Source organism: Manis javanica, chromosome 9, assembly GCF_040802235.1.
Source record: "Manis javanica isolate MJ-LG chromosome 9, MJ_LKY, whole genome shotgun sequence".
NCBI lineage: Eukaryota > Metazoa > Chordata > Mammalia > Pholidota > Manidae > Manis > Manis javanica.
In genome coordinates, this window is record NC_133164.1 from 117,079,503 (window position 1) to 117,104,212 (window position 24,710).

The window sequence follows — 24,710 nt, forward strand, 5'->3', positions numbered from 1 at the left end:
TTGTTCTTGTTTCACCAGAACTTTCCAACTTTTGCAATATGGACATGAAGTAATATTTATATTTGGATACGAGAAAAGAAAAAAAAGTTAACGTATTATTATTGTTAAACTATAACATCACTAAACTTAGGCATAAATCCAGGGATAGATTCAGATTTTGCTGGGTCTGAAGCTCATACGAATCAGAGGCTTTCTTTAAGAAAAACAATGCAACATATGGAGATACAATTAGATTAAGAAGTGAGCATATGCTTAAAAGAGAAAGGAAATTAAGAAAAAGTAAAAGTGTATAAAAATACACTACTAACCCAAACATTACAGAATTCTGAATATATACATATTTAATTGGATATATCTCTGTAACATGTTTTTCTTTCCTTTTTACTGCATTTTCTTCAATTGTCTCTTTACATGAATCACTTTTAAAGTGTAATTTCATGTAAGGAGGATAAAAAATACAGTATTTTTAGCATAATAGAATCAAATGTGTTTATTAATGTTACTTGAAATTCATAAAATATGTAATAGCAGAAGTACTTGATGTCTGTAAGAATACTAAATGCTTATTTCCTACAAATGTGAAAATTTTCATAAACTATTTTGCATTGTTGCATCCAAAAATGAAACAAACACTTGAGGTGTTTTTATATCCGCAGATGCTGCATTACTGTGTACATTCCCAGCAGGAGTACATTCCTTCTGTTTTGACTAGGTGTCTACAAAAACCAGGTACTCTGCTTGAAATTTCATATGGTTGTTGATTGTAATAAATTTCCACAAAATAGCTCTGGGTCCTGTATTTCAAACATTGTTTCTCCAGTACCACCCACACACTTCTGGTCATAAATCATAAGTTAACATCTCCACTGCTCTAATGTCATGCAGCCCCCTCTTCTTCTATTAAATACTTATGTATTATCAATTTATTATAATTATTATTATAAGTTTTTATGTGTTTCTTAACCTCACAAACTTAGTAAGTTCCCCAATGATACATTTCATTGTCTGTTTGTTCAATGATGTATCCTAAAAACTTTTTCAGTGATGCTACACTGTACTCATTTTTCATGCTGGACTTGCTCAGTGATTCTATACTTCCGTTTTAGGTGACTTGATTTTCCCCCTGGGCAGGTATTATAATTCCTATACGGGTATTAATTTTTTTCTAGACAAATGTCACGTATACCAATGATCTTTTTAAATATTCTTTCTGCAGCTGCTGACTGATGACCCTCAAGTCTGCTCTCCAGTCTCCTACTCCCACTAACAATCCACCAGGCTTCTCCTGCTTATCAATTGCCCTGAGATCCTCACATCCCTCAAACACCAGGAAAATCACAGAGGGAGTCTTGCTAGGGCCATAGCATCGCCTACACTAGTGAACACAGTGAAAGGTTTCCAGAGGGGCGTGGGGCCAAAGGGCTCCAAGTAGAAGTGGTGTAGGGTCACAGGAAGATTAGAGTACTGGTAACCTTTTGGTAATTAAAGTGAATGTGGATAGGAGCATTTAAACATATATCTCCAACATTCCCACAGAAGATAGACTGGAGAGACTGTGATTTTGTGGACCACCAGAAGTGGAAGTTTTGGAGCTCCCCTTTACCCTGCTGACAGTCACACTCCAGAGCTGTATCCATCCCGGGTGAGTAGCATCTGGCTGAGTGTTAAGACCGCCAGCCATCAATTCTAAGCTCGAGTCTGCCCCTCGTGGTGGCCATTTGAACAGCAGCTGTTTTACTACACTCATCAGAGTTTAAACTCAATAATTTGAAGTATTGGATAAAATTATCAGGTGATTGTGTAGGTTTCTATATTGGTTAGGATAGTCTAAATAGCTATAGAAAATAGACTCAAAATCCAAAAGCTCAAACACAACAGAAGGTTATTTCTTGTTCATGTACCAGTCCCAGCTGGGCGCTGCTCATTGACGGAGGGTCCTCATCACCTGGTCTTTCCGGAACCCAGGCCCCTGGTATCTCTGTCATTTCCAACTGTTTACTTCTAAGGCTTTGAGCGTCATCACAGTTCCAGTCCACACAAAGCAAGGAAAGAGCATGGTGGAGGGTGTCTTTTTTTTTGCAGTTTGTCCAGAAGTAATGATATCGCTATTGTTGAAAACATAGTTGTGTGGATTTTGATGTCTACCTGCTAGGAAGGCTGGGTGGTGTGATCTAAGCATACATTCAAGGAAGAGGAGAAAATACTTTTGGTAAACGGCAGTCTCCAAATATTTCTGAGATCTTACTAGCTTCTTTAATATATTTTTTTTACATAACTGAAAGAATAAACCAGTTTAAAGGACAAAAAAAGGATGCCAAATTAAAATCAGTACATTTCATCTTCACTCTATACTTTTGAGATGAGTCTCTTTAGAGATTTACAAAATTAGTGAATATTGCATTTTTAATAACTACTTTTTTTATTTTACCCAGAGACAAAGCAACATAATTATGTTTCTTGAGTTTATGTCTTTTCTTCGTAATTCAATTACCAGGCTTTTGAAAGCAAGAGGATTTCTTCCTCTTTATATGCATAGTGGCAAAGATTGAGGCATGTAGTAATAATCTCTAAATGTAACTGAATTACCCAGAACTTCTTATTTTTATATTTCAAAGAGAGAATCAGTGATTTAAGAGCTCTTTATAATACTTTGATGTGGTTCTGAACTTAAGTGGATTCTGGTGGTATTAGAAGTTACCTCTAATATCATAAGGTGGGTTTGCATGATTAAAATATTAATTTCTGCTGCTATATTGCTAACAAAGGATTAAATCACAATGTAGCAGAACCAATTTAGTCATTAAAAGAAACGGAAATAACTGCAATGACATGAAAAGAAGACTAGGCAAGTCTGCTGAGCAGTTGACTCCCTCATTTTTATAATAGGTCCTGTGATTGGGACTAGGGAAGAAATTCCTTTTCACCTTGCAACGTGGCACACAGAGATAATACTTTTCATGATGTCCTGGTGTAAATAGCAAGGCTTTTCAAGTCCACTGTAAGTCTGGCCTAGCTGCCCTGTGGTTTGCATAGCCAACATTTGAGAAACCTAGATGGGAATCTCTGTGCTATAAAGAATGACTCCAAATATTTATCATTGTGATGCTAAATAGATTCCATCACAAGGAAGCCTGGATGCTATTTCATGATTTAAAAAAAGACCCTTTATACTGACATAGATCAATTTGTCTTTGTTGAATGTATATGTATGGTCATAATTAGTCCTGAGAGCATCTTACTCAAAATTGTACTCAAAATTCTCTGTCCGTTGGTACTATAAAATTGGTAAGCAATACAATGAAATCATAAATTAAAATTCTAATATGTACTTGTTAGTTCAGACTAATTGTCATAAAATGACATGGTAAACATTGCTTAATTTTCTTCCTACCTCAATAGAGACCCAGGCATGATTATAACAATTAGAAATGTTTCAAATACGGTTGCTATTAGTTAGCTTAGCAGAAATGGAGACATGATATGACACTACAAACCTAAAAATCGTACTGCTGATGTTAAGTCCCATTTTTTTCCTTTCTGAGAACATGAATCACCTTGTGGTGGCATCTATTGTTGGTTCAGTGGGCAGCTGATGGACTGGCAGAAATGCCTGCTTGGATGTGGGCATCCCTGGTGGCTTGTGAGTGGACCCTGGCCCAGCCACCCTCAGGGGGTTAATAGCTCAGGCTCTCAGGGCTAACACACGAGAACAGTAGATTTCGTGTGCGTGTGTGTGTGTGTGTGTGTGTGTGTGTGTGGGTGTGTGTTGACCCTCAGGATGCAGGGACAGCAGGCCCAGCTGTTCTGAGACCACGAAACACAGAACCCCCACAAACCTTACGACGGTTAAAAAGAAAACTATTGAAAGGCTTGGGATGGTCACTATGTCAAATCATTTAGCTACTGACAGTCACATCAAAGGAAAATGATACCAACAATTCCTAAAATTCACTAAGTTTTATAAATACGTTAGGATGGATTATGAATTCTTTGCGTTAAAATGTACTCCTAACATTTGGTAAGTACTTTGTAATATGTATTTTAGATATGGAGAATAAAAAAGAGCTTATCTAATTACATATTTATTTCAGCATGCTAGGTGATGAATATTTTGAATATTATCCCTCGATGTATATATATATATAAGTTAAATAAGATTATTCTATTCACATAGATAATGACTATGATTTTTGTAAATCAAAATGTAACCTGCCTATTCCTGTGAATCAAAAGGTACAGACATGTTACCTTTTGTAAGCCCTGCATGATATCCCATTGCATAGTTGTGTAGTCTTTTCTCTATTGAAAAGATATTTTTTTTTTACTCTAAAAATGTTTTTTACTTGTTTTTATCTCCTTCAATATAACTGGTTTGCAATATACATTCTTTTACTCATATTTTTACATGCTAGCATACTTTTTCTTTTTGGACAGTCCCCAAGTAGAATATTCTAAGAATAGCTCTCAGTTATTACTGTTTTTAATTTTTGCCAAGCTGGTGGGTAAAAATGTAACATCATTGTTAGTTTAATTGGAATCTCTGTATTATCTAGTGGAGCTAACCCCGTATTTGTATATGCCTTATCTACTTACATCAACTCCTCTGAGATTTACGTGGCCATGGGCTTAGTTTTTAGAAATTACATTTTAGTCTCTTTTAGGTATAAATTTGTACATACTCTCTCTGAAGAGGAATACATACCATTTTTACATTTAATGCATTATATATGTATTTTCTCTTTCACTTTATTTTTCTCCAGGCAAATATACTATAGTGTAATTTGTATTTAAAGTTATATTTTTCCCCTTTATAACCACTCTATTCACTGACTAACTTAGAAACTCCCAGTCCTACAATGTTATACAAATATTCTCCTAGGTATTTTTTTGTGGCTTAATTTTTATAAATTAATATTTCATCTATAATCTACATGAAAAGTGTTTTTCTATATATTTTTAAGATGAAGGGCTCCTTCTCTTCCTTCTCCTTGAATAGCTACTTTTAACCACATCCCATATTCAGTGACTTCTTATGTGCCACTGAATTGAAACAATGCCTTATTCTACAGAACGTCTGCATAGTATATTTGGATCAGCTCCCAGACTCTCTATCCTGTTCCAACTAATCTGTCCACTTTTTACTTAGCATCATATCATTTTTAATAAAGTCACTCATAATATACTTTTGTGTCCTTTAAGGTAAGTACCCTCTGATTTTTTTAAATTTAAATACTCTTAGAGCATTTTGACTAGAATTTGTAATAAATTTATATGGACACTTAAATCATCGAAATCATAACTGATTTCTCTGTTAAGGTCTTCTTAGTCTACTCATTGAAATAAGATTTGATAGTTGTTTTAGTCTTCATAATAGGGTCAGTACATCTTTTATTTAACTTATGTAGGGCTATTATACCTGTATTTTTCCATTTTCATTAAAATGTACTTGTCACTTGAAATTCAATGCAGTTCTTGCTAAAGTATTAAACTATTGATTTCTGTATATGCATCTAGTTTTCAACCACATTAAAAATATCTACTTTATCATAATATGTTTGTAGCAGTCTTTTCTAAATTTATAATCACAAAATGCAACTCAAATTATTTTGCTAACCATTGATTTTCTTACCGTACTGCATTAGATAGAACTGAGAGATAATATTGAAAATCTCTAGTGAGTTTTTATTTTTAATTTTAATGAAATTGGAATTAACAATTTATCACTTGGTAGGCCATCTTTTGTACAGTTTTAGCAAATAGCCTTCATAATGTTCCATTTATTTTGTCTGTATTCTGATGCTACTCATCTTTAAGTTAGAATTAATGTGTATTTTTTTCACTTCTCTTGATGTAAATATACAGAGTAAGCATTAATATAATGCGTACAGATAGTGCCGTTACATGAGACGCTTAGAAGTTTCATGGAGAGATGCATGTGTAGAATATTAATCAAAAGAAAGCGCACAGATAAGCAAGACTTTGTATACAATTTAAACCAAAGCTGTTCGGATTTTATCTCAGGACGATAAATCTTGAACAATTTAAGTTCCATAAACCTTTCAGCCTTCTCAGTTGGTTTATGAGTGGAGGTACAAAAGTATTGAGCTCAGGAGTTATTTAAAACATTAAAAGCCACAATATGATTTAAAGTAAATAAAGTTTTATAACCTCATCCCACAAAATAACTGTTAGGTTTTGAGTAATTTTAAGTGTTACTCCAGCTTCAGCAACTATCAGAAGATTCTCCATGATATGAAAATATATTGGAAAATTTTTTTTTAGATTCTTAAAAATCGTCTTCAATATGCATCTATTATTGTAAGAGGTATTTTTTGTGTCAAATCTTAAAAAGAATTCAATATTGCATTCTTTGTGACAAAGTATTCTTCAAAATACATATACCTTTTTTAGAAAATTAACTATAAAACCAACATATTTTTAAAACTTCTAAAGTTTTCATTTGAAACTTAAGTACCACGGAAGAATTTTCTTAACAGAGTTGATATGTAGGAGATTTTCTGCATTAAAAGACCAATTATTTGATACCCAGTATTCTCTCCTTTTTCAAGTATTGTTTCTTGAAAGCCGTTCTTGAATTTTTATCATCTTTTAAAAATGAGGCTTCTAGCAGTGGCTACATTTTAAGTTGTACTTCAACACAGCAGACATATATTAAAATGTGAGCAATTTCTCTGATGAAAACTTGGGACTCATTCAAACCGTGTTAGTCATTCAACTGGATTGGTACTCAGAAAATACGACTGTGCTAGGATGTTGAAGAGTTTTTGAACAAGTTATAAATATTTATAAATGAATTGTTGGTGAGAACTTTAGGAACAAAATGAACGTATTTCCATTAGCTAAATGCCATTTTCTTTATAAATCATGAATATTCAAGAAATTTTAAGTTTGTTCATGTTTTACCTAATTCCCTGATGAGCAAAACGTGTGACAAATAGTAGTTCTGAGATATTGAAAACACCAAGACATCTTTATTCTCCATTAAGTGTGAAATATACATTAAAATAGGTAATTTTAAGAGAAACTAAGCACATAAGTAATCTTTTCTTAATTTACATTTTGGAAGTTGGAAGGAAAAAGCAAAATCATTGTTATTCAAATTGTTTACAGTTACCTGAAAAAGACAACCATTTACCTTAAATCTCTGCCTCTGTGTGCTAGTAGGCATGGCAAAGTCACTGACTCACAACTGTATTTCCACATTATTTGGCCTTTGTTCCTCAAAATATTACCTTTGTGTATTCTGCTTGGTAAGTAAAATGGATATAGAAAGTTAAAAAAAAGCAATGGTCAAAACCAGTGAAAACAATGGAACAATTTTTTTGGACAAACGATTAACATACTGCACTAAATCAACTGAATAATGTAAAGATAATAGCATATTGCTACTCTCATTTGTTACTCTAATTGTTCTACATTTATGGAGTTCTGCCCTGCATAGTTTTAATAGTAGTTGTTAACCATTGTCATTTATCAGCCACGTTATTACAGTTCAAAATGGAATTGTAATTGAAGCACTTGAACAAGTTAAAATTGACAATAAACTCACAGTCCAATAGCATTTGCTTAATGAACTTGATGCCATAAAATTTTAATCATTGTCAAGTACTTATAGGATATATTGCTTGAAAGTTTTTAATTTTATAATTAACACATAGCAACTCAAAGGAGTAAGTTCATCTGGGAAAGTGAGAGGCAAGTCACAATTACACATAGCATTATTCCTAATATTAAAGAAATAATAATGATTTTTCCTTCCCTTGAATTCTTTAACTCTTCTGTTTTTCTTCTTCTCAGGATAGGTGAATTTTTCACTGCCTGTGAGATGTAATTTGTGAGGCAAGAAATTTTGCTTAACTCCAAAAATCTTATTTACCATCCAACATGTAATGTATTTATGCTAATACATTACATCCAAATTATTAGACCTTAGATTTAAATGTATGACATTTGTATCACTAAGTACCACATCCCTGTTGGTTAACATCTCTGGGTATGTGTTCCCTCATCTATAAGATAGCCACAACTATTAGTTCGTTGTGAGAATTATGTTAACTACACACATTATTTCTAGTTCACAATTTCCTCTTACACTTATATAATCTTTAAAATACATTTAATCAGAGTAGGTATTTTCTGGGTGATTGTCAAGAAATTAGTTATTTAACTGAGTTGGGACTCATGTTAGAGAGCTGTGACCCATTAGGGCTGAAAGATAAATTGTTGAGTTTAAAACAATCCTTAGAGAATGAAACTAGATATGTCCATGTAGAACACTAAAACATTGCTCTTGATTACTGGGTAGAAAGTGAAATTGGTAGGCAGCAAGAGTACAGAGCTGCATAAAATAAAACAAAAATGTTTGAAAAGAAGGTAGATATTGAAAACTGAAGTTATTCATCCATTTATTCTTCAGTAATGCTCACCATCCCCTCCTGGAACACAGCAACTCAGTGGACCTTAATAATGTACTGTCCATGCCTTGTTGGTCTCAGGGCATAAAAGTCAAACAAGTACACTTTTGGTCTAATGTTTATGATTACATTTCTTAAGTACTTCATGTAACTCTGCATACTATAGAAAATAAAATGGACTTCTGTACTATTGAATTATTATTCTATACTAATAGTAAAATAGAAGACTGTATTTAATAGGTCATCTTTTTTAATTTACAAAATTATATATATGAACCATTTTTCATTAAATTGTTTCAAGCAATGTTTAGTCACCTACACACAGTAAATGCAGTTCATTCTTTTTTGCAGAGATACATGCATCTTCTATTTCATGCCCCTGACCGATAAAACTGTTAAGTCCACAGGGGACTTCCCATCTCTGGAAGCTTGGGAAACTCTATCTTTGATTTTGTTACATTTTTATAAACATGTAATTATGTAAACAAATGCTTTTATAATACATTTTGTAAACAAATATGCTGAACTTGGTGATTCAACTTTCTCCCTTACATATATTGGGACACTTTCATGTTAATACATTTTTATTTTTAAAATGCATGTGTGTGTGTGTGTGTGTGTGTGTGTGTGTGTGTGTTTATATACAATGCTGTGTAACATAATTAATTTAAACACTCCCACAAAGGTGGACATTAGGTTTGCTTCCATTTTTTGGATGCTGCCAGTTAACATCTTTAACACTCATGTTTGTGCACAAGAGTGTGCATTCTATAGGATAGACTTGTAGAAGTAGAATTGCTGGTTCCAATGGTATTTATATTTCAATTTTAGCATATACACCTGTATTTCTCTTTAAAAAGTTATTCATAGTTCACAATCCCACAAAATCACATCAGTTCTCATTTTACTAATAATGAACATGGTTAATATATTTTAATATTTGCAATTCAGTAGGCAGAAAGTGATTTTAATTGATGTTTAATTTGTGCTTTCCTAATTATTAGTGAAGTTAAGCACCTTTTCATCCCTGTTGATTAACTGTATTTCATATTTCATGAAATACTATTGAATCTATTCTATTGTGTTTTTGTCTATTGATATTTATCAGTTTTCTGTGTATTTATACATATTCTGAAAATCTTTTTCTGTAGATGTAATGATTTTTCTCTTTAATAGGAAGAGTTCAACCTGAGAATTATGAAAATATTATAATTTTAATTTTCATCCATTTAAACTTCCATATTTAGATATGTGAGTCCCCTTAAAATGGTATTTCTGGTTGCTGAAGATAGAGAGCAAGTAATTGGCTGGTTGTCTTGCAAAACCTTCTTGGTTTGTTTATTTTGGTTAATTTATTTGGAGAGAATTGACTGTGCTCTACATGCAGAGACTTCGAGAATCTCCCCATTTGTTCCCAGTGGTTCGCTGCCATGAGGTGGCCGTTTGTGTATCATTACTGCGGCATCAGCCAGGGTTTGGGAGGGAACTGCAGTGTTTCAGAGGGGACTGTGGGCTCTAAGCACTCTTTCCTTAGCGATCTGTTCTTTCGGTTGTTGATAGGTGCACCTCATTTTATAAACTTTGTTTTTTCTCCAAGTTTTTGTGGATCGAGTTTTTGTTCATCTTTTTGTTTCCCTCCGTGTGAATATTGTGATATTCTGCCCAATGAGGTGTGTGTGATTGACTTGCTTGAAATCAGCTGTCTCTTCTGCTACTAAAAATGTCTATTTGGATACAGATTTATAAATTTCCTGTATTATTTTTTTATAGGTAGCTTCATTGTACTTTCAACTGTTTTCTATCCATCTCAATTTTGAATCACACACTATTTAAAAATCACTTTCCATTTACTTTGACACTCCTATAAAGACTGCATGCAATTTGTTTTATTTTTCACAAGTAAGTGTAATTTTAGAAAGAAGCGCTTTATCTTTAATGTTATTTTTGTCCATTTTGCACTTCACAGATACTTCTTTGCTTCATATTTTTTTGTTTTGAACCGCTGCAAATATATTTCAGCCTACACTTCTCATATTTATATTATGATGGCTTTATTTAGACTATTAACAGATGGTATAAGAATCTTATTCCTTAGAGATGAGATTTGAGGACTGCATTAAGTGAACTTTATTGCTAGTTTAGACAATTAGTAGTGAGAGGAAGACTAACCGGCATCCATGGGATATCCCGGAAAGCAATTTTCTTTACATTGAAACTTCTTAAGCAGAGACAAATATTTTCACATTTGCTTATTCAACGTCTCTTCTCTATTCAAGGCGTAGGCTGAGATTTTGTGATCCCATTTCTGCTTCTGTTATTGCAGACTCGGGAAAATGACTAATGCTTTTTAGATTTGCCCCTCACAGCAAATGTACTTCTGTGGAATGGCGAGTGTGGGACAGCAGTTGGAAGCTGTGCAGATGAGAATTTTTCTGCCAACAAGTTTTGTCTTTGGTGGAGTTAGCAAACCCCAGCAGAGCACATCTGTTGCTGGTTTACAGTGTTAATGTGATCACAAATGTGTTTGTTTATCCTGAATCCTTGTCTCCACCTGTCACGCCTAAAAATAAGTTGGAATGCTCACCAATCAAGGAAAGTAATGTCCTTGATTGGAATTGACTCATGTGACATGACTATATTATTTAGGTGCTATTCACTGGTCTAATATTTACTGTGTTTATGCTTAGTTTTTCATCCTTGATATAGTTTCTGAAGATTTCTGATCTACATAAAAGTCTTCAAATGAATTCAGCTTTTATTCTTTAAGATTCACCTTCTCCTCTACCCCTAAATCTTCAAATAGTAGTCATTTGAGTTTATCTGCATTAGTCTCTTTACTTATTTCCACATCACCCTTGGGTATAGACACACTGTTTCTTGATTAACTCTTTCAATATGATTCTATTTGTAATGTATTTAGGAATGTATATGAATGTGTGTGTGTATTCACATATAAAGCAAGAGTAGAAATGGGGAAATTGTATTAAAATAAAGGGCAGTATGTCAAGAATGAGATATTGAGTATTTTTCACATAGTCTGTGCACAATAAAGAAAAATGAATAGTTTGTAAAGCATAGATATATAAGTACACAGAAAAATGGATAGCTGTATTGATAAATAGGCAGAAATGATAGGTAGATAGATGGGGGTTGACTGCAAATAGGTAGGAAGGATCTTTGTAGGGTGATAGAAATTCTCTAAAACTGATTTTGGTAATATTCTCACAGCTCTGGACATTTACAAAAAGGCTTAGTGTATGCTTAAAATGGGTGACTTTTATGGTATGCAAATTATTCCTCCATAAATCTGTTTTGAAAAAAATCACTTGAAATCTTGCAATAAATATAAACTTTTTTAAATTAGTAAATTACTGATTAAACTGATGTTATTGAATATGTGCTTCATATCAAGCACTGTGCTACTAGGTTTAGACTTGAATATGAATAAAAGATTTTATTGACCTAAAAAAGCTTTCAGTCCACTATGAGTCTATTGATGACCCTGTCAAAAGTATGCTTCATTTTTATTAGCAATTTGGATTTAAACTAGCACTTCTACTTATCTCTTTCCATTTCTCTGGTGAAGTTTTCTGTATGTTCATCTATTTTCCACCTTTTCTAATAGTGTCTTTAACATGTTAGTCATGCATAGTTATTTTAAATTCCCTGGCTGATAATTCCAACATCTGAGTCATATCAGGGTCAGGTCCTATTGATTAGTTTGTCTTTTGACAGTAGATTTTCTTTTTCTTTTGTTTTCCTCCTTGCTTTTGTGTCCTTCTGAAAATGTTTGATTGAAACGCAGATAGTGTGTGCATTTATTCCTGGAAATGAACATGTCTCTTTTTCTGCTCTGCTTTTAAGGGAATGAGAGTGGAGATTTGAGTCTGTCTAATCAGGAGTTGAACTGGGTTTGAGTTTTGTTGTTATGACAGTTTCCTGTGACCACCAGCTTTGAATTCTTCTAGCATTACATTGTTCTTAGGGTGGGGTCTATTTATCACAGGATTTTTCCTACTGTCTCCTTTGCTCTCAGTGTTAACCTATGCCTTTGTGTCTGCAGCTCAGAGCCAGTTTGTCCCCACGCTCTTGCTCCTCTCCTTGCAGTGAAACATTTTTCCTGGTTTCTCTGTGCTCCCACTGTGGCGGAGTGGGACAGAGAGGTGCTCTGTCATCATGGTCCAGCCTCAGGCTTAGGAGGCGGGATTTTCTTTAGTGATCTTGATCCTCCGTTAGTGGTTGGGTACCTCTGATGGTGTATGCGTAATACAGCGTTGGTGTCCTTTCCCTCGTGCAAAGGTAGAGGATTTTTTTCCTATTCTTTTCTTTAGTTCTGGGAGTGATAAAGTGTGTCTCTCTTGCCCCTGAAAATTAACACTTTTGATCCACATGCAACTAGACAACAAGTGAGATATATAATTTTTCTCACTATGGTGTCTACACTTCTCTTCTTGATTTTTCCCATTGAGGGAAGCTCTCTCCAGCCTCTTGTGAGCATGCTGTGCGGGTCCACGGAGAAGTGTATGAATAGGTGCAAACACCATTTTCTGAGGTGTTGCGCTCTTGTGCTCACTCACACTCAACTTTGGGCAATTTTTTTTTAAGTAGATGAATTCTTCCTAGTTGTTTAAATGGCAGTCCTTCTTCCTCCCACACTTGTTCTCATGTGAATCAACACTGATGTCTCCATCTCTTATTAGATGCATCTGTCTTTACTATCAGCCTATTTGGTTGCCCTGTTAGCTCAGCTCTCTGGGAGCACTAACAAAAGACAAAATAAAGGATGTTCAGCAGTGCAGATGATGGAGCTGAATTTGGAGTCTCCAAAATTGCATTGCCAACTGTTCTCAGTAGCTTTCAGGAATCTGAATGTAAAAACAAAAAAGAATTGGATGATAGTATTCCCCAGTATTAAATCAATGCTATGGTTTTGCAATAATAGTAGTACGAAGACTGTGATGAGAGAGAATTAAGATTAATATAATGTAGCATCCAGGATAAAAGAAGGCAAGAGAAAGGAGAAGCTGTATAGATACTGGGGAGCAGCTAAGACATATTAAGAGATTAGGCCAAAGATAAGGTTAAAAAGCAAATGGACCTGTAGAGAAGGTCCAAGAAAATTCAATGGGAAGAAATCGTGGATACAGAGGAAAGAGTGCCAGTTGAGATATTTTAGATAAATGGGTTGTGTGTTATTTTACTAACTGTAGTGCTGTTTTGGGAATAATGAGGGTCAAGTTCAGGGAGATGTCTTAAGAATTAAGGAGTCCAGGTATTTGTAGGGTGAAATAGAAGATGGGTGGCCAACCTAAATAGTGGCATCTCCTAAATATCACAAAACCCGGTGGAGAGCATGATGGTAAGGCACCAAAAATTTGAAAGCATAACCATGGAGTAAGTGCGATAGTAACAATGCAGAGAGTGACAACCCAAATCAGAAGGTCAAGAGGGTGTTACAGAATTGGGAATGCTGCATCAACAGAATGTTATCATTTCTCACATGGCTTTTATATACGTAATGCTTGAGGTATTGAATAACCCTGTCAAGGTGGTATAGGAAAAGTGAAGTTAAAGGGGAAGAATTAGGTTTAGATGGATTTTCTACAGCCTAGGAAAACTGGCCTTTCCTTATGGATAGGTCGCACAGTAACATCAAGCTCTCTGTACTTTCCTATAACAAAGGGAGGTGGGAAAAAAATTAATGTAAAGGAATAAAAATTGAAAATAAACAATGTTAGCAAACTGAAGACTATTCAGTGAAGATGCTAAAGATAAAATGAGAATCAAAAAGAAAGGCATAGAAGAAACTTACAAATTGGCTGAGGCTATGTAATAGGTGAGAAAATAATTCAAAGAGCTATTGAAGAACTCACATGCATGAAAGAATGCATTTTTCCCATGTAGTTCAATGGAGTAGAACAAAATATGTATAAACTTGAAATTGTGAGAATATATGTTTTAATTAAATATAAAGAACATTCTTCTAAAAATGAATTGCATAACAATTTAAAGGAATGTCTTAGAATTTGATCATAGTGTATTAATTGAGATTAGAGAGACACTATTTAGCATTAACCCATGGAAAGAAAAGAAGAATTTGCATCTGCTGATGTAATTTTTGAATAAAATAAAGTGTTGAAGTCTTCACGACTGTATTACCAATTAGTAGTCTATTTGTCTTCAACACTGGTGGATAACCCTACATTTTATTAAATGTATTATAATGTGCATGTGCATTAAGGATAGAGCTTTATGTCCTAAGACAAATAATCTGTGAGTCAAACAGTTTTACCTGCCACTTTAATATACTGGAAATACTATGGAATTTCTTACAATGCAAATTTAAGATAACTTTTGATCATTGGAACATTCATCAGAAACAGAACTGACTGTAATTGCTCTCAACTCCAACTCGTTAAGTCATCAGTTCTGACTAATAAGATTTAAAAACATATATTTTGCTTATAAGCACTGCACATCATCTTGACCATCATGGAATATTTATGTGATCACAATTTAATCTAACATGTCACTCATAATTTTCTGTAGTATAATCTATTCTCTTGAATAATGCAACACTTTGAAAACTAAACTACATGATTCAACTAAATACTATGGGTCAGCATACTATTTGCCCTTGACTCTTTTTGGTCCATGAGCAACACACTCTGGGCCGGTATAGTTCAGCTCTGACAGTGACTTCTGTATTATGAGTTCAGTATTTTCTATTTAGATTAAAAATGATGCATAAAATTTAGTTTGAACAAATTCCCAAATTACACTACGTAAATTTACTGATAATTTATGGAAGCATGAATATGAAAGCTGAGTATCCTAGAGTAATATGATGAATATGTTAAATCTCCTGTGTAACATAGACATTATTTAGATAAAGGAGAGAAGTCTGGCACACTTGTGTTTTATACATACATGCTTATTAATTTTTACTATCATAAGTTTATCATAGTAAATTATCATAATAAATATGTAATAAGCAATGCCTACATCACACTTGGATTTTTTTTCATGTCAGTGCATGATTGGAATTGCTTAACTGGTTACTTATTCTAAAAGAGGAGCATCTAAGGCTAATACAATCACACACTATAGCAGGACATGTAAATCAGTAAAACCATTTAAGTCTAAAAAAATCACTAAATACAGGTCCATTAAGATTTTGGGGGGAAGGGTTGGTGGACTGTTCTTCCGTTTAACATTTTTGTATATGAAAAAAGTATGCAGCTGATTGGTGGAGACTAAGATGGTTCCCAGAATACAAGTAAGAGCTGAAAAGCCTGTTCAGGCAAAGGTGAAGTGCAAGGTAACACCCTCATTTTTTTTATCAGAGTTCATGCACCTCCCCCACTACATACTTACCTGGTGCTAACAAGACCCATCTCCAAACTCCCATCTCCAAGTGGATCTGCTTGAGACAATAACCCGGAGCTGAATCAACTGCTCCAGGTCCCACCTGGGATGCATCATTTGACTGATTAATTGTTTTCTTAACATAAATTATACTATATAGAGAAAAGTGTGTAAATATAAGTACTGTGTACATAATTTCACACACATTATTAATTAGTATTAAAGCAAGTACTAATGATCCACCAAGCAGGTAAAAACACTGAATGTGTCTAGACTTCTGTTAAAGGCGGATTGAAGAGAAATCAAACTAAGCGCAACAGTTAGAACAGACCGCTAAACACCCATAACCACGTAACTAAAACTTAAACCATTCTGATTTCCTCAAAATGGTCATTTCGACCTTAAAACAAAACAAGCTTTGTTCCTGTCAACAAGACCTCACAGCTTCCTAGCCAGTCAGCTACAAACAGATAAGCTCTGGCTGGGCTACTCCCTTGAAAACAACACAAGTTTCTAGCGACCAGTCTCTAAGCAATGCACTTCCTCATTCACACTTTCAGACTGAGCTAGAGCTGTGGAGAGCCAGCTCTTTATTTTTAACCACTTTTAGTTATGAGTTTTCCTAATTATGAATAGTTTAGTTTATCCAAGACAACTAAAGCTTTCCAAATTTTCTTTTGACAGAAGCAATCCTACCCTAAACTGCTTAAATACATGTTTGCTTGATTTTCCTTTATAAATTTGCTTCACTTTGTCTATAACACTAAACATATAAGTGAACCGTACACTTTTCTTGACTCTTCTGTTTATTGTGTGACATGTCTTTTAAGTCCCTCCTACATTATTTTTGATAACAGCTTTGGTGGGATAGAACTCAGGCACCATAAAATTCATCCTTTTAACATGTAAAATTCAATGGTTGAGTATATTCATAGAATTATGTAACCATCACCACTATTTCATTTGAGCATTTCTGGCAAACCCCTCCCACCCCAAATCTTAAAACTTTGCGCCCATTTGCAGTCAACACTCATTCTCCTCTGCCCCCAGTCCTTGGCAGCCATTAAGTTATTTGCTGTCTCTACCTACTTGCGTGTGCTGGATATTTAAATATAAATGGAATCATACAATATGGGGTCTTTGTGACTGGCGTCATTCTTGGAAAATGATTTCGAGATTTACCCAGGTGGCCGCATGTGTCGGGACTCTATTACTTTTTCTTGCTGAGCGATACTCCACTGTGTGGCTGTAACATGTTGTATTTATCTATTCATCAGGGGATGGCCATTGTATTTCTCCCCATTTTTTGGCTATTTTAAATAATGGCACTATGAACATTCCTGTACGAGTTTCTCAAGGTAGGATGACATTGGTCTGTAAATACTGATTTCACAGAAATTTCTAGACATTCACAATTGACTATTAGATATTTTTCCTTTCTTAGGCACTCATTGAACTGGATTTATCTTTTTTTATCTCTGCATTTTCAAATACTTCTTTTTCCTGGAAACAGGTGTGATGATTTGGTTATTGTTTAATAATGCTCCAACACTCTTCTACTTTCTTAACCAGCAAAATTAGGGATGCCATGCTCTCTCCTTCTCTCTCAGCTGTCCCCACTCCCAACACAGACCCTAAGCCTTGGTTCACTGTCATTTTGTAGGAAAAGCCAGGTGCTCTCTGTAATTCAGGTGAAGTGCAGCAGTTTCTACCCAATGACTAACTCTTCGGTGTGAGAGATTCATCTTCTCAGAATAACCCCATCATTTCAGAGGGTCGCCCTAGGGGAGGGGATTTTTCGTGCTGTATTTAGTGTTTCTCTTGGTGACAGCCACTGTGCTCCATATGTCATATGCAATGTCCAACTGTCTCCGGGAGGAAGCCCTGCCAATATTAACTCATTTTAATGTGTTCCTCTATGAATCTCCCTGGTCCCTGTCTTTCTGCAAATGCATAAAATCTTCATGTTTATTTAGCTTACTTTTATTGCCAATAGGCAACCTGTTTCTGAACAGTTATGAAAATATTCTTCTAGGGAAAACAAAACCAAACAAAACAACAACGGAAAAAGAAACATGGACCCACCTAATTGTTAAAACGGTTGCAATCTGGTCTCTGAAGAAGGGTTATGTGTTGCACAGACTGAAGTACCTTGTTCTGAAAAATTTTGGTACTTTCCTTAATAAATATAATACTGAACTAATACATATATATGTATATATACTTATGTATACACATATATATACATATGTATTTATATACATATACATACTTAAGCATACATATATACATATATATTCCCCTAAGCACTGTTATAGCTGCATTCTACATGTTTTCCTTGTAAATCACTTTTAATATAGGCTTGAATTCTGAATGCATCCTGTTCTTGATCCATGGGTTGCTTAATTCCCCAGTGGGGTTTTTACTATCCCTTTTTTTGTTTCAAATTGAGTTATAGCCTAATTCCGCTGCAGATAGATAAATTACTCCATGATTTCACTACATGAAAAGGCACTGACTGCTTCAGTGGTCTAATGTAGGATCAGCTTTCATGAACTTCCCATGTGCACATGTAAAACATTGTGTTCTCTGGCTCTTGAGTTCAGTATGCTGTAAAGACCAAGCCATTCACGCTTTAAATCTTTTACAAATTTACAATTTATTATTGATTTTGTTTTATTCACTAATAAGATAGATATGTTAAATCTCTCCGTTATAATTGTGGATATTCTATTTCTGTAATTAGTTCCTTAATTTTTGCCTTATAAATTTTGAGGTTATATTATTAGGTGCATACACATTAAGAATATTATATCTTCCTGTTGAATTGAATATTGTATCATAAAAATATTTCTGTGTATGACTAATAATGCTTCTCATACTGTAATGTGGCTGATATTTTTAAAGCTACATTACCTTCCTTTCAACTGGTATTTTCTCTTTTTACTTTCAACATTTTTTAAGACAGCCCCACTTTCCTTCTGAGTGTATAGTTGGGTTTTGGCTCCTACAAGAGTCTGTCAACTTTTGTATTTTAACTAAAAGAATGGATTGTTTACACGTCCAGTGATAGTATTTGCTTATTATCTCTTATCCATTCACTCCCATTCTTTTATATTCTTTTCCTTACCTTTCTTACCACTTTAACCATTGATTACTTTATCTACTTTTGCATCTGTTTCTTCATTAGTCATACATTATTTTCTTTAGTGATATAAACATAGATACTATAATGTACATCATCTATTAATTTAAAACTCTTTAATACGTTGTATCTCCAAGCAAATTTATGGATCTGTGCTTCTCAGGAAAGTATTACCACTGCACTCTGCCCCGGTCTTGATTTTTTGTCATCTATTTTACGTACATTTAAGACCTCACAAAATATTAATTATGACTATTTTATTAAGTTAAAATAGTCACAAATTTTTTAAATGCTTCTTTATTACCTTTTATTTCTCTCTGCATTTCTGAGTTTCCATATTGAGTAGTCCCCCTTCTTTACTAATAGTACCCTTTAGTAATTTATTTTTTTCTTCTTTGTTGCAATTCTGCTGGTGACATATTCTCTCGGGTATTTGCTTCTGAAAATGCACTTATTTCACTGAGAGGTATGTGGGTTTTTTTGTCCAACACAGATTCCAGAGCGGCCAGAGTCCCTGAGAAGGAGTTAACTTTAGTAAAGCTCTGTGGAAACTGGATAAAGCCCAGTGTGAGGGCATCAATCTTTGTCCAACTCAGTCTTAGACCCAAGCTTCCCTAACCTGCCAGGGGTGCTTTATCAACCGTGGGTGCTGATGGGAATCCTGATGCTGTTATGTGACATAACTGCATCCACGTGCCTGGGAAACCCGAACACCTGAGGCTAGCCAGGGAGGGGCTTGTGGTCAGCCCCGCAGGAGAACACCAGGCTGCTGGGAGAAGCTGGAAGCAAGGTTCTGCTGTAACATGTTCCTGTCGAATCCTGACGAGGGTCGGGGCCACTGCTCCGTTTACCATGCAACACAAAGCCCCGAGACCAAGGGTTGGAATGGCCTTTTATCATCTGCTCTGTGAGAGTCTGTTTCCCCAGGGTGGTGAGGCAACGAGGGACACAGCCCTGCCGCTGGCTCTGATCTGTAGTCGTTCCTGGTGAACGTCCTCTGGATGCGCTGCCTAGGAGTTACCCTTGTCTTGGTGACATTCATTTTCAGTGCTAAGGGCTGTTTTTTCTGGCTATGGAGTTTGAGGCCACAGTCATTTTCCTTCTGTAATGTAAAGGTTTCATTCCGTTACTTTTTGAAATCCGTTGTTTCTCTTGAGATAAATGCTGAAACATACCGTTGGTCTGCTAAAGCTAATTTTGCTTTCTCCTCTGTCTGCATTTACAATTTTCTTTTTGTTACTGTTTCTTGTAAGCAGTTTTCCTGACATCTACTTACCTGGGGTTTTGTTTGTATTTTTTTTCTTCTTAGTTTTTAGGTTTTGTTTTTGATTTTGATTTTCATAACTTTTGAAAAATTCTCAACCATTCATTCATCAGGTATTATATTGACTTACTTCTGTCCTAGCTGATCTCATTCAAGTAACCTCTTAACCCCGAGGTTTAACCATTTGACTTCTAAATAAAATTGAGGTTGTTGGAGAGCAGTGACTATGCCCTTGGTGGTCCTGTTCCCTGGTTCATTCCATATCCCAAGTGGGAAATAATCTCCTTCATCCCTCATCTGCTCAGCTTTTTTTCCCTTTATTTGAAAAGTGGATCCAAAAGGTAGCTTCTCCTTGAGTTTCCTTCTTGTTTAGGTCATGTACCATTTGGCTGCCCTCACACTAATTTTTTCTTTCAGCATCTTAGTTGTTCTCATCAGGTAGTTTGGTTCAAATCAATTAGTATCTCAGCATGAGCAGCAAATACCCTTTTGGCTCTAAGAGTTTATAGCTGAACATACATTCCCCATTCCAAGCCAATCTCCTTGCTTTCATTTAAATTGAATCAACAAGGTGACTTTTCACCATGGATGTATTTTTTTCTTCTCAACAAAACAACATTAACTAGTTTCTGTGTGGTACTGTGTGATTGCAGTACTTTACTCATAGTGGATTATGGAAGTTATTGATCTGTCTTTGCTGTCTCGGCGCTATACACAAGCCTGGCGTCATGTACGACATGATGGTGAACGTATTGAGGTTGTTGGAGGTTGTTGGAGAGCAGTGACTGCACACACAATTTTCTTTTTATTGTATCTATATGAAAAGATGGATGTAGAATGAAATTATTGTGGTAATCATTTCACAATATATGTATATCAAACCATCATGCTGTATGTTTTAAACTTACAGAGTGGTGTATGTCAATTATTTCTCAGTAAAACTGAAAAAAAAACTAGTGTATTTTCTCTTTCTAATTTTATAAAATGTTCTATTTTACCTTCTAATTGTCACCATTCCTGGGACACACTACTTGGATTTTGTAGATTTTATAAGAATAGGCACAAGCATGTGACATTGCTCATAAATCTTTCCCTGAACACAAATCTGCAGACTAAGGTTTCTTCAGGTAAGAGAAATATTCTCCTACGATTTATTTGATTTATTTAATCTGTAATGGACCTCTGCCTGTTCCCTTTTCTCCTTCTGGAATTCCTATTATTTGCATGTTAGGTCTTCTAGATGTACCCTTCAAATTCCTCATCTTTTCCCTTACGGTTTCCTTCTGACAATTTTCTTCCAAGCCACTGATTCCAGTCTCATCTTTGAACTTATGCTTCATTTACTTACTAAATTATTTATTTAGAATATCATGTTTCATTTAGGTTCAGAAAATAATTTTGTGCTGACCTGGAATCTCCTTAGTTGTTTAACATTTCTATTCATCAATCTCTTTTATTTTGACTGATTGACGATTTCCCTTTCTTTGGATACTGACCATTTATATGTGTTGTCTCTGTCTTTCATTGGGGCATAGGTCCATTTTTGAAGACACATGTACATACACACACACACACACACACACACACACACACACACACCTTGGGTCACACCATTCCCAGGACATAGCACTTTATTTTTCTCAGATCTTTATGAAAATAACTTCAAGATACTCTTTCATCTCATGGAGCAGAGGTGAGATACGCTCAGGTACCTTGCACAGGAAATCAACAGACCCCAATTCCAAATTCAAATTTTTACTCAGCTGTCCCGAAATCCCAGCTGATGTTTGTCAGGAAACAGACAAAGGAACACACCAGGTATATCAAAATAGTGTGGTATTGACAGTGACAAATTCACAAATAGATCAATGGGACAGAATACAGAGGTTTGATTTCTGGGTGTACACTTTTGGGGTCCTTGCCTTTCTCTCAGGTTTTGTACTGGAAATCCTCTTCTCTCTTTCTTGCTGATAAAGACATTTTATTTTACTTTACTCAGTGATAGGACTGATATTTATTGCAGATCATCCTTACTGCAAATGAAATGTCTCCTTCCTTCACATGCTTTATCTGGGCTCTATTTTACTAGGCCCTGTTTCTAGAATTAATTTCAATAGATTATTGTGAAGCCTGATGCATTGTTATTTTGACCACACACAGAAGATCTGACTATAAAACATATATTAAATACATACCAGTGCAAAGAATCTTAATTCTATTAAAATAGGTTAAATCATTAATGGTAGTCTGAAATAGTAATTCTAAGATGATTATAGTAGTATTGAATTTGTAATTGATTTAGAATAGAAAGAAGTATTATAAAATGTATGAGGACATCAGAATTTTGAAAATGTCCATCATATAACCAGATTTCATCTTGGTGTTTAAAATGTTGCCACAATGATGAAATTACATGACCTAATAAGAATTCCATACCTGAGTTCCATTTCCTTTGTGTTTCTAAATAATACTGGTTGACAATTTGAGTATAACAGTTGTAGTTATATATAGAATGAAACTTGATTTCAAAGTGTTAATATTAAAATATTTCCATACCCCAAATTTGAATCCATTTTTCAATGGATTTTATTAACTTCTTAAGGTAAAGTTCAAGGTGAGACATAATACATTACTTTAATTCTAATTATGACTCATAGAATAGACTTTTCCAGTGATTTTGAAATATTAGCTGATGAAAACACAACCACAAAAGTTTACCTTCTTTTTTAAGCCCCTCTACATATACTTTATATGTTATATTTATATGTAACTTCAAATTTAAAGGTAATTAGAACAAAAATTTCAATTTGTTTAAGAAAATCAAAGAAATTTATGATTCTTTGGAAATCTGCCAAGCAGGAAAAAAACCTCATTATAATGTACTTAAGATAATATTTTCACAATACTTCTTATAATCATTTGAAATTTAGATAGATCTTTTACCTTATAAATTTTATAGATTTCATCCAAATTATTTGTTAGCAAATGGAAGTTCATTCTTCAGGGAGAAGATGAGAATGTGTGAACACCAGATAAACTTGAATTAGTTTTCTGAATGTTTTTTTTTAATTGTCCGTAGTTGAATATCAACTGTATTTATTTCAAACTATAGATTTTACTTAGGAAATGAATGATTATGTATTTCCAGTTAAGTTAAGATACAACAACATTTTTCAGGTTCTAAAAATAGTGTAATCAGAAATGTTGAAGAAACTTTGAAAAATAATTTGTTACCAATATAAGGATATAATATTCACAATTTACAGTATTACTCACCTTAATCAAGTCACTTACCTGTATCTTAGAGGAAGCGTATAACTAATGGCAAGAAACACTGCATATGGACATTATTTGGGAAAATAAGTGACATATTGCTGATCAGTTTACTTCAGAAAAGCGGTAAGTTGGAAACACGTCAAAAACAATTAATACTGCCAACATTAAATAATTTGTCACATATTTCCTCTGATCTCAGGGCTAAACCCAAAAGGAAATCAAAGTTTACTTAGCAACCTTGGCCCAATGTGATTACCCCAGAATTCAGTTGTAGGTCCAGTGAATTCTTAAATAGTTAACTGTAGGTATTTTTAATTTGACTGACAGGAGGGTTGGAGTAGATATAGTTGGGTGTTACAAAAATAGAAATTAAACAATGATGGCAGACACATATAGAGCATATTCAATGTATGATACACTGTTTTGACTTTACTCATACTAACACATAATATGAGGCATTATTCTATATGCTTTGATAATACAAAAGTGTTGGAAGTGCACGTAGCATCCTCTAGGTGAGAAGTTAACTTATTGATAAACACAAGAAAAATACTTTTCTATATCTGCAAAGTCATGAGCATTACTAAGCATTAATTAGGTGCAAAAATTTAACCATACAAAATAATCTCTCTGGAGGAACTTTGATTTCAGTTGTGAAGATTGTTAAAAATTATGTTCATTTTAGAATACAGTATAATTCGTTAAGTACAATGTTCTAGGTGATTTTTTGAGATGATATTCTGGATAGTCAAGGCTTTTATTCTATTTGCCTAGAGCGCCGTCAAGCCATTCAATGGTACTATTACTCCGGATGAATGTGCATAATCAAAATAATCAAATTCTGCTTAAAACATTGAGTACCTAATATATAACAAGGACTAATTGCACTAAGTAAATAAATCACACATTATATGCTTTGTGATATGATTTTAAAGATAAGTTAATATATAGAAAAATAATAGAAAGCAACATAATTGAAACCTGGGAATTTAGAGCAAACAAGGTTGCTGGGGTTCAGAGCAGAGTAGCGTGAATGACTTTAGGAGAATAAACACAACTCCTATAAAAGGAGAAAATGTGAACAGACCACCTGGGAGAGCAGAGCGGCCTGATAAATGCCCAAGGAAATACCTGATATGACAACATAGCACACATGAGAGGCAGATGCATATTTTTAGCTAGCTATGCATCATCTGAAAAGGGAAGGAAATATTTTAACATG

The 24,710-nt window shown here is 34.4% G+C and overlaps 1 long non-coding RNA gene across 1 annotated transcript in view; it reads left to right on the forward strand.

Moving 5' to 3' along the window:
* Positions 1 to 1,225: 1,225 nt before the first annotated feature.
* LOC140843557 (uncharacterized) overlaps positions 1,226 to 24,710 on the forward strand; it is a 28,427-nt gene continuing 4,942 nt past the window's right edge. Inside the window, exon 1 of the long non-coding RNA XR_012121409.1 lies at positions 1,226 to 1,642. This is a non-coding gene — a long non-coding RNA (uncharacterized lncRNA). The remainder of the gene's footprint in view (positions 1,643 to 24,710) is intronic.